Below are 14,502 nucleotides of genomic sequence, written 5' to 3' on the forward strand. Positions count from 1 at the left end.
AGTGCTGGCTTTAGATTCGGACTCTCCACCGAGGTCACCCCTATGGAAACACCCAGACACCGCCCCTCACATTGAGCAGACCACCCTTTAAGAGCTTTCTCTCGCCACCTAATAATAGGGTCATGAGTCATCAACCAGGGAAGACCCAGCACTACCGGATACGCAGGAGAGTCAATCAGATAGAGCTGAATTCTCTCCTCATGACCCTCCTGCGCCATCATCTGAAGGGGTGCTGTGACTTCCCTAATCAACCCAGACCCTAACGGACGGCTATCTAGGGCATGGACGGGGAAAGGCTTATCCACTGGAAGGAGAGGGATCCCTAACTCTAAACAAAACTGGCGATCTAGAAAATTCCCAGCTGCGCCTGAATCTACCAGCGCCTTATGCTGGGAACGAGGTGCAACCTGTGGGAAACAAACAGGCAAGGTTAGGTGCATGACAGAAAGCTCTGGGTAAGCAGGGCGCCTACTCACCTGGGTGGACCCCCCAATGCGTGACCTGCCTTCTCCCTCACTGGAGAACCCGCCCCAACACCTAGCCGCGGTGTGCCCTCCACGACCACAGTTGGTGCAAGGGCCGGGTCCCCTCGGGCTCCTCCTCCTCCGTTCCCTAGCGCCAGCACCTCCGAGCTCCATAGGGCTCGGCTCGGAGGTGCTGGAGAGTGGAATGGGCGAACCCCCCCTCCCGGGACGCCCACGGGTGGCGAGCAGGGTATCCAGCCGGATGGCCATGTCGACAAGCTGGTCGAAAGTCAACGAAGTGTCCCTGCACGCCAACTCTCGCTGGACGTCCTCCCGGAGGCTGCAGCGGAAATGGTCGATATGGGCCCGCTCATTCCACCCTGCATCAGCCGCTATTGTCCGAAACTCCAAGGCAAAGTCCTGGGCGCTCCTCATCCCCTGTCGGAGGTAGAATAGCCGCTCCCCCGCCGCCTTCCCCTCTGGTGGATGGTCGAACACAGCACGGAAGCGGCGGGAGAACTCCGCATAGTTCGTGGTAGCGGCGTCCATTCTCCTCCACTCGGCGTTGGCCCACTCCAACGCCTTGCCGGTGAGACAGGAGATGAGGGCTGAGACGCTCTCGTGTCCCGAGGGCGCCGGGTGTACGGTGGCGAGGTAGAGCTCCACCTGCAGCAGGAACCCTTGACACCCGGCAGTGGAGCCGTCGTACGCCCTCGGGAGCGAGAGCCGAATCCCACTTGGTTCCGGAGATGAGACAGGAGGGCTGACCGATGGAGCTGGGTCGGTTCGTGGAGGTGTGGGAACCCCGCTGGTCTCCCATCGGTGCAGGGTATTCATCACCCCCTCCAGGGCGTGACAGACCTGATTGATGCGGTCCTCCTGACCACGAAGACGTTCAGCCATCTCGGCTGTCGGTGTGGTCTCTCCTGCTGATTCCATGATGATGCGTGATTCTGTCAGAGTGGTGTGTAAGATGCGTGGAAGGAATCAAGCGCAGGAACAGGATGACTTCAACCGTCTTTAGTAATGTTCAAAAAACACGTGAACAATGAGTCGCCAACCCAACCGGGTGGCGCAAACAATTACGCACAAAAACACAGTGCGTCTAAACAAGAAAAGCGCACGTAGTGCGAGCTCTCGGGTAACAACAACGAGAGATACAATAAACTTCTCAGAGGCAGGCTGACAATAAACAATCACGCATAACACCTGACCCAAACACACGAAACTAAATAGGGAAACAATTAAGACACAAATAAGGGACAGGTGTTATGAACAGACAAAACCAAATGAACATGAAACATAGAACGGTGAAAGCTAGTACTCCGGAGACGACGACCGCCGAAGCCTGCCCGAACAAGGAAGAGGAGCAGCCTCGGCCGAAACCGTGACAGCCACGTCCTCTGTGTTCATGGCCTGTCTGCTAAATGGCATATTATTATTATTACTGTATACATCTAAGGTTGCTGGGGCCCCTTTCATTCCCCGCCAATAGATTAGGTAAGGCTATCAGTGGGTACTGGCCCCCTCTTACTCTCTCTCTCTCTCTCACTGCTTATTTCTCCTTTACACACCTTATGTATCTGTTTAAGCATGGATTCGAGTTTATCTGCGTCCAGACGTCCCTCAAAACCATACCTCTCCCTCCACCTGGTTATATAATGGAGATTTCTTCTATCCCTGGATTCCATTTTAATTACATCAAGCATTTCTCGTCCCCAGTAAATTCTGGGACCTCTTGTGAGGATTTGCCCCCCCCCCCCCCCATGGTTGGTACTGTTAAAAATCCCTTAGCCACCTCTTCTATATTACAAGTACATTTAAAGTAATTCAAAATAGCTTCACACAACAACCCCTCATAAGGAGTGCCCAGCAGGAGTCCAATTCCTATCAGAAAACATACATACGAACATTCAGACACTCCCAATCTCTCCCAGGGGGAAAAAGTTCTTCTTCACCCTGGGTGAGATTGTTGTTCCCATAAGGGTTTCTTCATTGTGTTGTCAGGATTGGTTCTCGCTGCTCAAATCAGCTCTTACTTCAGACAATAGTCTGGAAGGAGTGGGGGCTGGAGTGCAATGTGTTAGATGGTGCCAGGGTGCTCCTGATTTACCTCTGACCTGGACTGAGTGTGAAGTAACCTCCTTCACTTCGTACGGTCCAGTCCACCTGGGTTCCAGCCACTTTCTTTTGTGGACTTTCACCCTCACCCAGTCTCCCACTTTTACCTTCAGTGGTGGCGTGTTTCCCGACAGCTCCCCCTCTTGGGCCTTCTGCACCTGAGAAGAGAGTGCTGCAGAAAATTCCGTCAATTCCCTCAATTCTACAGATTGGTATTCAGTTTCATAAGTTTCACTATAACTTCCCATCACCCATTAACGCGTTATAATACATAAAAACACACAACCCAAAAAGCCAATTGGAATTACAATGCTTAATGTATTCAGGCTATCAAAGCGTCCTAGAACACATTCTCAGTTCGACTGCCACCCTTCACACAGCCTTATTTAGGCACTTCATTATGTGAAGTCACAGAAGCAACTGGATCCCTTAGAGATTTTTGTCTCAGGTTAACTGCACCTTTCACACAACCATTTAAATGGATCGTTTTAAATGTGAAATTACAGAGATAGCTGGCATCTCCGAGAATTTAGTACCTCTGGTCAATTTCGGTGATTCTCCCCCACCTAATGATGGGTCAAATCTTATCCACTCATACGTCAAAACACACCTACCACACAACCTATCTAAAATAGGACCTTTTAAATGTGGAAACAACCTATCAGGGATAGTAGTGACGGCCATGGCTATTTCAGTATATATATATATATGTATATAGAATTTCGGGTAAGGTCCGACTATCTTAGTGTACTTAGCCCGTCACTGGCCGAGGCCAGCAATGTATTCTTGGTGCCAACACCGACTTATCTCAGGTGCCCCACCCTCGTACACAAAGAATTTTCAATAATTTATTATTAGGAATTATTTTGCAAAAGGTATTATTGTTTTTCAGTTATTCGAGTTATTATATATTTTCCCAAAAGGTATCAGAATCGCCCTTTTGGAACAATATATTAACAAACTCGAGCGCTCCTAAAATAATTATCAATTTAATCCTAGGAATTATTTTGCAAAAGTTATTATTGTTTTTCAGGTATTCGAGTTATTATATATTTTCCCAAAAGGTATCAAAATCGCCCTTTTGGAACAATATATTAACAAACTCGAGCGCTTCCAAAATAATTATCAATTTATTTTTAGGAACTAAGGAAATACCAACACCACAAGAGGGAAAAAGTACAAGTCAACTTTCAGCGCAGCGGCTGCAGAACAGGCCAAATAAGACTCGGTGGTCCTCTTAAAAGTTATCAACTAGTTAGTCTCATGAAACGGCCAATCTTACACAACATTCAGGTTAACATTTCAACTTTTACATTTTGCATTTACATATCAACATCAACACATGAATTCAGTTTGAGTTCCTCACAGTACATCTAGTTGAGTGCCAAGTCAACCATTGCCCGACTATCTGAACTTGTATTTTTATTTTATTTTATTGATTCTCCTCAAGGAGACTCCCAATCGTTTAAACCATTCAACTGGTGTCTAGTCGGGAGAACCTTTTCTGGACTTGGATTCTCACGGAATTAACTCAACCCGACTATCTGAATCTTTTTATCAAGTCACCAGATCCTTCTCTTGTGGATCAAATAAAAGGGTCCATTTCTAGTGAACCAAACCTCTGTAAATAGACTCCTCACTAGAGAGTCACAATTCAACAGAAAATAAAAGTCGGTCCTTCTCTTGTGAACTGTAACTAGACTCCTCTCTAGAGAGTCACATTTCAACAGTAAAAACCTAAGATTTCAGATATCAACAGTAAAAATAAAAGGGTCCATTTCTAGTGAACCAAACCTCTGTAAATAGACTCCTCACTAGAGAGTCACAATTCAACAGAAAATAAAAGTCGGTCCTTCTCTTGTGAACCACTGTAACTAGACTCCTCTCTAGAGAGTCACATTTCAACAGTAAAAAGCCTAAGATTTCAGATATCTTTACATATGTGCCTTTTGAGTCATAATAGATATGTTATAAATTTAACAGTAATCCATACTCACACTCAGTACTACTGATCTTAATTTTGGTTTATCCTATAATACAATATGCAGATTTTGTTTTAACAGGTTCTGCTTACCTTTGTATTGACGGCCGTCTAGATCAGTTTCCTGAGGCGAGCTGGATTCCCGGCTGCTCCTGCGAACAGGTCACCCGTCCTTTCTGATCCGTCTCTTACTTGTCTCTTTTCTCTATCAACTTTTATGGACCGAATTCAGAGTTAGAAAACCATCCTCTGCTACCAATTTTGTTGATAAAACAAGTTTACTGGAGAACTGAGACCAAGTAGAGACTTTGGACAGGGTGGATATGGTATAATAAAGGCAGTTTATTCAGAGGTAAAGATATCTGGAATCGCGTGCACGGACCCGTTCGTCAATCTCGTAGGGAGATATCTGAGAGAGCCCCGAAACATTGTGTGCTGACATTTTATACAATAAAATGAAGTAGGTTGAATCTAGTAGTTCTGATCTTCTGATTGGTCCTGATGAGTTGGGCGAGGTCACCTCCAGGCCAGTGTCACTGTTGCATTGGCTCTGAGTCGGGTTCTCTGTCTTCAGATGTTCAGCCTAAGAGAAGGGTTTTTTTGTGTGTGTGTGTGTTTGTGTGTGTTTAACAGTGGTGTGTGTGTGTGTGTGTGTGTGTGTGTGTGTGTGTGTGTGTGTGTGTGTGTGTGTTTATCAGTGGTGTGTGTGTGTGTGTGTGTGTGTGTTTATCAGTGATGATGTGTGTGTGTGTGTGTGTGTGTGTGTGTGTCCTCAGAGCAAGAACTCGTGAGTTGGAAGAACTGAGAGACCTATGGCGTGGGTGTTGTCCATAGCCACCTGCTGACAAGGCTGACAAGATAGGACTCTTTTTGTCCATTATATTGAATACAAAGGCCCAACACAAAATGGGTCATGCACAAGATTTTAGTCAGACCAAGCTATAACATTATATATTTACTACGACAGGCGCAGCCATGGGTGGGGCTTGGAGGGCATAGGCCCACCCAGCCAATCATAATTCGTTTTCCCCCACAAAAGTGCTTTAATTAAAGACAGAACTAATCCTCAGTTTCATCAACTGTCCGGGTGGCTTCAGACGATCCCGCAGGTGAAGATGCCGGTTGGCCGTACTGCCAAATCCAACGACGTTGGAGGCTGCTTATGGAAGAGAAATGAACAATACATTATCTGGAAACAGCTCTTGTGGACATTCCTGCAGTAAGCATGCCAATTACACGCTCCCTCAAAACTTGAGACATATGTGGCATGTTGTGTGACAAAACTGCAGATTTTTAAAGTGGCCTTTTATTGTCCCCAGCACAAGGTGCACCTGTGTAATGATAATGCTTCTTGATATGCCACACCTGTCCGGTGGATGGATTATCTTGGCAAAGGAGAAATGCTCACTAACCGGGATGTAAACACATTTCTGCACAAAATTGGAGAGAAATAAGCATTTTGTGCGCATGGAACATTTCTGGGATATTTTATATCAGCACATGAGACCAACACTTTACATGTTGCGTTTATATTTTTGTTCAGTATAGTTCTATTGAGCACCACCTCGCCTTCCGAACGTTCTATTCCCAGTCCATTGTACTGTGTCACATTGCTAATTTCGCTGTTGTTAGTAATGTTGTTAGTAATAAACAGTGGGAAAAAAAAGTATTTAGTCAGCCACCAATTGTGCAGGTTCTCCCACTTAAAAAGATGAGAGAGGCCTGTAATTTTCATCATAGGTACACGTCAACTATGACAGACAAAATGAGGAAAAAAAATCCAGAAAATCACATTGTAGGATTTTTTATTAATTTATTTGCAAATTATGGTGGAAAATAAGTAATTGGTTTCTCAATACTTTGTTATATACCCTTTGTTGGCAATGACACAGGTCAAACGTTTTCTGTAAGTCTTCACAAGGTTTTCACACACTGTTGCTGGTATTTTGGCCCAATCCTCCATGCAGATCTCCTCTAGAGCAGTGATGTTTTGGGGCTGTCGCTGGCCAACACAGACTTTCAACTCCCTCCAAAGATTTTCTATGGGGTTGAGATCTGGAGACTGGCTAGGCCACTCCAGGACCTTGAAATGCTTCTTACGAAGCCACTCCTTCATTGCCCGGGCGGTGTGTTTGGGATCATTGTCATGCTGAAAGACCCAGCCACGTTTCATCTTCAATGCCCTTGCTGATGGAAGGAGGTTTTCACTCAAAATCTCACGATACATGGCCCCATTCATTCTTTCCTTTACACGGATCAGTCGTCCTGGTCCCTTTGCAGAAAAACAGCCCCAAAGCATGATGTTTCCACCCCCATGCTTCACAGTAGGTATGGTGTTCTTTGGATGCAACTCAGCATTCTTTGTCCTCCAAACACGACGAGTTGAGTTTTTACCAAAAAGTTCTATTTTGGTTTCATCTGACCATATGACATTCTCCCAATCCTCTTCGGGATCATCCAAATGCACTCCAGCAAACTTCAGACGGGCCTGGAAATGTACTGGCTTAAGCAGGGGGACACGTCTGGCACTGCAGGATTTGAGTCCCTGGCGGCGTAGTGTGTTACTGATGGTAGGCTTTGTTACTTTGGTCCCAGCTCTCTGCAGGGCATTCACTAGGTCCCCCCGCGTGGTTTTGGGATTTTTGCTCACCGTTCTTGTGATCATTTTGACCCCACGGGGTGAGATCTTGCGTGGAGCCCCAGATCGAGGGAGATTATCAGTGGTCTTGTATGTCTTTCATTTCCTAATAATTGCTCCCAGAGTTGATTTCTTCAAACCAAGCTGCTTACCTATTGCAGATTCAGTCTTGCCAGCCTGGTGCAGGTCTACAATTTTGGAATTTTGGAGGAGCCTCTTAAAGAAGAAGTTACAGGTCTGTGAGAGCCAGAAATCTTGCTTGTTTGTAGGTGACCAAATACTTATTTTCCACCATAATTTGCAAATAAATTCATAAAAAATCCTACAATGTGATTTGTCTGTCATAGTTGACGTGTACCTATGATGAAAATTACAGGCCTCTCTCATCTTTTTAAGTGGGAGAACTTGCACAATTGATGGCTGACTAAATACTTTTTTCCCCCACTGTATCAAAGAATAGTGCTGGAGGGGATGGCTGCCGTTTTACAGGCTCCTAACCAATTGTGCTATTTTGTGTGTTTTTCCACATTGTTTGTAACTTATTTTGTACATAATGTCGATGCTACAGTCTCTTATGACCAAAAAGAGCTTCTGGATAGAAGAACAGTGATTACTCATCTCAAACTGGACAAAACATTTTCTTTAATGAGGCTGTCGCAAAGGATATAATGTTGCTCCCAGACAAGGCCCAAATCCCAGTCATTCGCATTAAGAAATTAGGGAAATACAGAGGGCGGAGATCAGAGTGCCTTGTGAGAATTCGTCGGCGAGTGGGTAACCCGCCTCTACCATCCGTTGTATTAGCCAACGTGCTAGAGAATAAACTGGATGAGCTCCGTTCGAGAATTTCCTACCAACAGGACATTAAAAACTGTAATATCTTGTGTTTCACCGAGTCGTGGCTGAATGACAACACGGATAATATACTGTTGGTTAGGTTTTCCGTGCATCGGCAGGACAGAACAGCTACTCCAGTAAGACGAGGGGTGGGGGTGTGTGTCTATTTGTCAATAACAGCTGGCGCTCGAAGTAGTCTCGAGGTATTGCTCGCCTGAGGTAGAGTACCTCATGATAAGCTGTAGACCACACTATCTACCAAGAGAGTTTTCATCTATATCTTTCATAGCCGTCTATTTACCACCACAAACGGACGCTGGCACTAAGACCGCACTCAACGAGCTGTATAAGGCCATAAGCAAAGAAGAAAATGCTCGGTGCTAGTGGCCGGGGACTTTAATGCAGGCAAACTTAAATCCGTTTTACCTCATTTCTACCAGCATGTCACATGTGCAACCAGAAGGAAAAAAAACTCTAGACCACCTTTACTCCACACACAGAGGCACGTACAAAGCTCTCCCTCGCCCTCCATTTGGAAAATCTGGCCATAATGCTATCCTCCTGATTCCTGCTTACAAGCAAAAACTAAAGCAGGAAGTACCAGTGGCTCGCTCAATGCGGAAGTGGTTAGATGACGCGGATGCTAAGCTACAGGACTGTTTTGCTAGCACAGACTGGAAAATGTTCCGGGATTCATCAAATGGCATTGAGGAGTATACCACCTCAGTCACCGGCTTCATCAATAAGTGCATCGACGACGTCGTCCCTACAGTGACCGTACGTACAGTGCCTTGCAAAAGTATTTATCCCTCTTGGCATTTTTCCTATTGTGTTGCATTACAACCTGCAATTTAAATTGATTTTTATTTGGATTTCATGTAATGGACATACACAAAATAGTCAAAATTGGTGAAGTGAAATGAAAAAAATAACTTATTTCAAAAAATTCTAAAAAATAAATAACGGACAAGTGGTGCGTGCATATGTAATCACCCCCTTTGCTATGAAGCCCCTAAATAAGATCTGGTGCAACCAATTACCCCCAGAAGTCACATAATTAGTTAAAAAAGTCCACCTGTGTGCAATCTAAGTGTCACATGATCTCAGTATATATACACCTGTTCTGAAAGGCCCCAGAGTCTGCAACACCACTAAGCAAGGGGCACCACCAAACAAGCAGCACCATGAAGACCAAGGAGCTCTCCAAACAGGTCAGGGACAAAGTTGTGGAGAAGTATCTGAAACTTTGAACATCCCACGGAGCACCATTAAATCCATTATTAAAAAATTGAAAGAATATGGCACCACAACAAACCTGCCAAGAGAGGGCCGCCCACCAAAACCCACGGACCAGGCAAGGAGGGCATTAATCAGAGATGCAACAAAGAGCCTAAAGATGGGGTGGGAGACTCCCCAAACATATGGAAGAAGGTACTCTGGTCAGATGAGACTAAAATTGAGCTTTTTGGCCATCAAGGAAAACGCTGTGTCTGGCGCTGTCAAGGGGCGACGTGTATGCGGTGAGTGAAGTCAAGCGCAGGACACAGAGATACTAGCAGACGTACTTTACTAATAGTAAAGAACATACAAAACAAAACCTCCTAACAGGGAGGAAAACAAATACACGTATACGACAAAACAGCAATGCCGATACAGCCTAGACACAAAACAATAACACACAATACCAAATGAGAGACATGGGTAAATATAGGGACTACAATCAAACATAATAGCGAACAGGTGTAACCACTCAAGACAGAACAAGACAAACACCGAAACATCGATCGGCAGTAGCTAGTACTCCGGGGACGACGAACGCCGAAGCCTGCCTGAGCAAGGAGGAGGAGCAGCCTCGGCAGAATCCGTGACAGGCGCAAACCCAACACCTCTCATCACCCCGAGAACACCATCCCCACAGTGAAGCATGGTGGTGGCAGCATCATGCGGTGGGGATGTTTTTCATTGGCAGGGACTGGGAAACTGGTCAGAATGATGGATGGCGCTAAATACAGGGAAATTCTTGAGGGAAACCTGTTTCAGTCTTCCAGAGATTTGAGACTGGGGCGGAGGTTCACCTTCCAGCAGGACAATGACCCTAAGCATACTGCTAAAGCAACACTCGAGTGGTTTAAGGGGAAACATTTAAATGTCTTGGAATGGCCTAGTCAAAGCCCAGACCTCAATCCAATTGAGAATCTGTGGTATGACTTAAAGATTGCTGTTCACCAGCGGAACCCATCCAACTTGAAGGAGCTGGAGCAGTTTTGCCATGAAGAATGGGCAAAAATCCCAGTGGCTTGATGTGCCAAGCTTACAGAGACATACCCCAAGAGACTTTCAGCTGTGATTGCTGCAAAAGGTGGCTCTACAAAGTATTGACTTTGGGGGGGTGAATAGTTATGCACATTAATGGCAGTTTGTTTCACACAAAAAAATATTTTGCATTTTCAAAGTGATAGGCATGTTGTGTAAATCAAATGATACAAACCCCCAAAAAATCAATTTTAATTCCAGGTTGTAAGGCAACAAAATAGGAAAAATGCCAAGGGGGGTGAATACTTTCACAAGCCACTGTATATTATCAAGCATTTCACACATGTTATCCAGATACTGACTGTTAGCACTTGGTGGTCTATAGCAGCTTCCCACCAGAATGGGCTTTAGGTGAGGCAGGTGAACCTTTAGCCATATTACTTCAACAGTATTTAGCATGAGATCCTCTCTAAGCTTTACAGGAATGTAGTTCTGAATATAGACCGCAACACCGAAATTTTGGCATTTCTGTCTTTTCTGTAAATGTTATAACCTTGTATTTCTACCACTGTATCATCAAAGGTATTATCTAAGTGAGTTTCAGAGAATATGAATGTCATCTGTTAATAGAAAATTATTGATATCATGAGCCTTGTGCCTTGTTTCTTAAACTAGAAATGTTAACGTGGGCTATTTTTAACACTTTTCTGGGATGCTTGATTATTTTTCTTGCTTTACTGGGAAGATTAGCAGAGGTAGACATACTCAGGTTATTTTATTAGTGCAGGGTGAGCTTCACACAGTGGACTTCCTACTAGGGCACACCACCTCAGTGCTAACAGTATTACTCTGGTTCATAGGCATATGATTACTGCATACAATAGCTGTAGGATCATCAGAGGCATTCCGTGCAGTAAGAGGGACATATATTAGGTTATTTACATTGTGTCTACCAACGCCCCTAGGATAATGTACATTTGCTGAATCATTATGTCAACTCAGCAACACAATGGTAGGGATTAAATGAGCTGGACATGGGTCATTGATAAGTCATTGTCTCAACGCAGCCTTATAATGTTGTGAAAGGATCCAGGAACCCAAATGATTTGGGTAGATCCCATCCTCCTTATAATACAAGCTTTGTTTCCAGAAGGTATCAAAATTGTCAATAAATGTTACACCGTTCAATGCCACGATTTAGGGAGGGCAGAGGTCTAATGTCCATTGCTCGTGTTTCTTGGCCCAAGCAAGTCTCTTGGCCCAAGCAATTTTCCGGTTTGACTGACCTTCATGTCTTAAAGTAATGATGGACTGTAATTTATCTTTGCTTATTTGAGCTGTTCTTGCCATAATACCAAATAGGGCTATCTTCTGTATACCACCCCTACCTTGTCACAACACAACTGATTGGCTCAAACGCATTAAGTAGGAAAGACATTCCACAAATTAACTTTTAACAAGGCACACCTGTTAATTGAAACACATTCCAGGTGACTACCTCATGAAGCTGGTTGAGAGAATGCCAAGAATGTGCAAAGCTGTAATATCAAGGGATTAGAAATCCAGGGTTTAAAAACAAAGGTGTCATTGTACGCTGATGATTCATGTTTTCTTTTAAATCCACAACTTGAATCCCTCCACAGCCACATAGAGGATCTAGATACATGTTCTAACCTCTCTGGATTACAACCAAATTATGATAAATGTACTATATTACGTATTGGATCACTAAAAAATACAATTTTTACATTACCATGTAGTTTACCAATAAAATGGTCTGATGGTGATGTGGATATACTCGGAATACATATCCCAAATGAAGTAAATGATCTCACTCCAAAAAAATGTAATAGAAAGTTATCAAAAATAGATAAGATCTTGCTACCATGGAAAGGTGGGTGCCTGTCAATTTGTGGAAAAATCACCCTGATTAACTCTTTAGTATTATCCCAGTTTACCTATTTGCTTATGGTCTTGCCTATGCCTATTGAACAGTTTTCTAAATTATATGAGAAAAAAATATCCCATTTTATTTGGAACGGCAAGCCAGACAAAATTAAACGGGCCTATTTATATAATGAATATGAATTAGGAGGACAGAAATTATTAAATATTAAAGCATTAGACCTATCACTAAAAGCTTCAGTCATACAAAAATTATACTTAAATCCGAACTGGTTCTCTAGCAAACTAGTAAGATTGTCTCACCCAATGTTCAAGAAGGGACTTTTTCCCTTTATTCAGATTACAACCCCTCACTTTCAGGTGTTTGAAAAGGAAATAATCTCCCAAATATCACTATTTCTAAAACAAGCCATAGAACGTTGGTTGCAATTTCAATTTAATCCTCCAGAAATGACAGAACAAATATTGCAACAAAATTGTGGTTAAACTCCAATATACTAATTGATAAAAAAAAGTTCTTAAAAAAAAAAAAAGTAGAATCTTCGTAAATGATATTATCGGTAGGAATGGTGGAGTTATGTCGCACAAGCAGCTAACAAACATATGGAAATGTCTGCTCTACCCAAAATTACAACCAAATAATTGCACAAAAATGGAAGAGGAATGTGGAAGGAGGAAAAAGTAAGGAACTTGTCTGTCGGCCTTGCATTAAAGAACATAATTGGTTAAAGAAAACCAATTATTGTGATAAATAAAAAAGTTTACCAGTTTCATTTAAGGACCAAAAGATTGACAGCCATCCCATATAGATTGCAAAATAGTTGGGAAGAGATTTTTGACGTACCGATTCCATGGCATAGTGTTTATGAACTGATACGCAAAACGACGCCGGATTCAAAACTTAGAATTTTTCAATTTAAATTATTATATAAAATTCTTGCTACCAATAGAATGTTATTTGTATGGAGGATACAATCTTTTTTTGGCTGTGAAGAGACAGAATCATTAGATCATTCGTTTTGGTACTGTCCATTTGCAGCTTGTTTCTGAACACAGGTCCAGGAATGGCTGAAGGATTGCAATATTTGCATGGAGCTGACCCTGCAGATAGCACTACTGGGTGATCTGAAAAGTCATAGTCAATCGATCAATAATATAATAATACTTTTAGCAAAGATGTTTATTTTCAATTCACAAACTGTAGAAACTATGAGAATAGAAAGGTTCACAACTTTTGTAAAACATCACAGTACAGTTGAAAAATATATGGCAAATAGAAATTCAATATGGATGGTGTTAAGAGATAGATGGGAGGTTGAATGTAGCTGAAGGATGGGACTAATAACAACAACTAATAACAACAAGATACAGTGGGGAGAACAAGTATTTGATACACTGCCGATTTTGCAGGTTTTCCTACTTACAAAGCATGTAGAGGTCTGTAATATTTATCATAGGTACACATCAACCGTGAGAAACAGAATCAAAAAAATAAATCCAGAAAATCACATTGTATGATTTTTAAGTAATTAATTTGCATTTTATTGCATGACATAAGTATTTGATACATCAGAAAAGCAGAACCTAATATTTGGTACAGAAACCTGTGTTTGCAATTACAGAGATCATACGTTTCATGTAGTTCTTGACCAGGTTTGCACACACTGCAGCAGGGATTTTGGCCCACTCCTCCATACAGACCTTCTCCAGATCCTTCAGGTTTCGGGGCTGTCGCTGGGCAATACGGACTTTCAGCTCCCTCCAAAGATTTTCTATTGGGTTCAGGTCTGGAGACTAGCTAGGCCACTCCAGGGCCTTGAGATGCTTCTTACGGAGCCACTCCTTAGTTGCCCTGGCTGTGTGTTTCGGGTCGTTATCATGCTGGAAGACCCAGCCACGACCCATCTTCAATGCTCTTACTGAGGGAAGGAGGTTGTTGGCCAAGATCTCACGATACATGGTGCAGTTGTACTGTCCTCTTTGCAGAAAAGCATCCCCAAAGAATGATGTTTCCACCTCCATGCTTCACGGTTGGGATGGGGTTCTTGGGGTTGTACTCATCCTTCTTCTTCCTCCAAACACGGCGAGTGGAGTTTAGACCAAAAAAGCTCTATTTTTGTCTCATCAGACCACATGACCTTCTCCCATTCCTCCTCTGGATCATCCAGATGGTCATTGGCAAACTTCAGATGGGCCTGGACATGCGCTGGCTTGAGCAGGGTGACCTTGCGTGCGCTGCAGGATTTTAATCCATGACGGCGTAGTGTGTTACTAATGGTTTTCTTTGAGACTGTGGTCCCAGC

The sequence above is a fragment of the Coregonus lavaretus genome (genome assembly GCF_964263955.1).
Source record: "Coregonus lavaretus genome assembly, chromosome: 40".
In the NCBI taxonomy this organism is placed as follows: domain Eukaryota; kingdom Metazoa; phylum Chordata; class Actinopteri; order Salmoniformes; family Salmonidae; genus Coregonus; species Coregonus lavaretus.